The following is a 2,180-nucleotide window of genomic DNA, read 5'->3' on the forward strand; positions in this document are numbered from 1 at the left end:
TAAAACTAAGAGAAGCAAATAGAAGTGTCCGCAAGGAACCCTAAATAACCTTTGCTGTGTCGGAGTGTGGCTGATGTCGGTTCTGTATCCTCAGAACAAGTGTCACCTGGGATTAAAAAGGTGCGTGGAAGAGCCTTCACTGATGCACACACACGCACACGCACACACACACATCAAGCATCTCCAGGCATTGCTGCAATTATAACAGGGCAAAGAGCTCTTAGCCCGGTGGGTGAGATCTAGAAATAAGACAAAAAAATAGTGAGATTAAGGGCTATATTCATTTATTTAGTCATTCAACGAATGCCGAGCATGGAAATGTGCCAGGCACTCTTCTAGGTGCCAAGTGAACAAAACGGGGTGGGGGGTGGGGGGGGGCAGAATACCTACCGTTGTGAGGTTCACATTCCAGATAATGTACACACAATTTGTCAAATAAAGAAGTGATGCATATTTCATGTTAGATGGTGATCTGATCTACAGAGCTCTGCAGAGCTAGTGATGAAGTACAGAGTGCCAGCATGGCATTTTAGGGACGTCAGGGCAGCCCTCACTGAGCGGAAGACACTTCAGCAGAGGCCGGAAGTGGAGCGAGGAGGGCGCCATATTGTTCTCCAAGGCGAGAGCACTCCAAGGCAAACGCGCCACAGCGGAAGCGTGCTCGGTGGGCTCGAAGGACAGCGAGGAGGCGGCGTGGACTGGCGCAGAGCAAGCGCTCCAGTCTTGGTTATTCAGTCTTGCCTCTCATGCTGCGCTTGGTGTTGGCCCTAGGGCTTGGGCTACCTTTCTCCAGCAACAGTGTGAGAGCTTCCGGCAAGGGGACAGGAGTGTGGAAAGGCAGGAGATGGAAAAGTGTGACAACAGTGGGTATAAAATAGGCAAAAGACACGCATTCTCATGTTTGCTCCCAAGATGACATGTGCTATCACTCCTTCCTTATCCAGAGATAAGGAGATTGCAGCCCCGGAGGTCAGCGGCGGGGAGAGATCGAAACTCCTGCGATATAAACAGTGGCTCCTGGGACGTGGCGGAATAAAACAGGAGCGAGGCCGAGGCAGATGAACAATGAGGAGGTACAGGGCAGGGGCCGGGTCCCAACAACAGCCCCCAGAGGGCATTCCCGCCTTGGCCACCACCCCTTAACCAGTGACACGCGTCCTTGCCAGAGCCAGCCTTAGCCCTTAGCTTCTCGTGTATTCGTGGTCCTAAGGAGACCACGCCACTCTACTTGCCTCTCTGCCCCTTCTTTAGCACGAATGATAACACCTTGCTTTGTTTCGCTGTACGTCATGGAGTCTTTTTATTCTTCTTTGATGGGCGAGTAGTATTCCGTTGTCTGTGCGGCCCACAATTTATTCGACCAGTCTCTGTGGCCGGCTGTGTGGGTTTTCGCCAATGCTCTGCGACGACAAACTGTGCGCTGCTGAGCAACCCTGCGGCTGTGGCATGGTGTCCGTGTTTCACCACGTCTGTGGGGTGGATTCCTGGAAGTGGGACTTTCCATCGAAGGTTGTGTGCGCTTGGTAATTGGGATAGGTGCTGTCAAACTGCCTTCTGTTGAAGTTGCTCTGAATTACTCTACGATCAGCAAACGTGCAAGGGAGCCTCTTTTCTCCACACACCCTTACCAACACCGTTTGTTTTCAAACATTTTCATCCCTACCAATCTAAGAGGAGAAAGTGGAATTTCATTTGATGGATCTGGTTGGCAGGGAGGTTGTCGCCTTGGGGAAGATCGGGTCCCTCCGGATCCACATTGTGCCCGTCTCCTCCCTGCTCTGGATTTGGGAGGCTGACCTCTATGAATGATTGCATCCCTTGGGCTCCCTCACCTCTGGCTTCTAGTTGAGCTTGGTCCTTGGGAGGGATAAGGAGGCAAGCAGGAGGAAGGGAAGAGAGATGCCCTTTCTGGCTTTGGCCTCACTGAGTCCTGTCAGCCCTGGGGCCAAGGGATGTAGCCCTCAGCATCTCAGTGGAGACCCTCTCCTCGGTCACAATACTCGCTAGGCTCTGGAACATCGTTCTCTGGCCTTGCCCTTTTAGGCCTAGGAGAGTTAGCCCCTTCCTGCTGGTGCCTCCACATCCCTTGTGGTCCCCTATATGCTGCTCACAGACCCTTTGAATGTGCCATTTTTTCCAGCCCGTACCGATGGGTGCAAAAAAATACATTTTTTAAATTT

At 52.1% G+C, this 2,180-nt stretch overlaps 1 long non-coding RNA gene across 1 annotated transcript; it reads left to right on the forward strand.

Annotated features, from left to right (window-relative positions):
- Positions 1 to 655: 655 nt before the first annotated feature.
- Positions 656 to 1,285, forward strand: LOC147573455 (uncharacterized). The gene is made up of 2 exons (XR_015244524.1): positions 656 to 800; positions 945 to 1,285. It is a non-coding gene; the product is annotated as an uncharacterized LOC147573455 (long non-coding RNA).
- Positions 1,286 to 2,180: the final 895 nt, after the last annotated feature.

This window comes from Puma concolor, chromosome E2 (genome assembly GCF_028749965.1).
Source record: "Puma concolor isolate L17-30 chromosome E2, mPumCon1.1.hap2, whole genome shotgun sequence".
Lineage (NCBI taxonomy): Eukaryota > Metazoa > Chordata > Mammalia > Carnivora > Felidae > Puma > Puma concolor.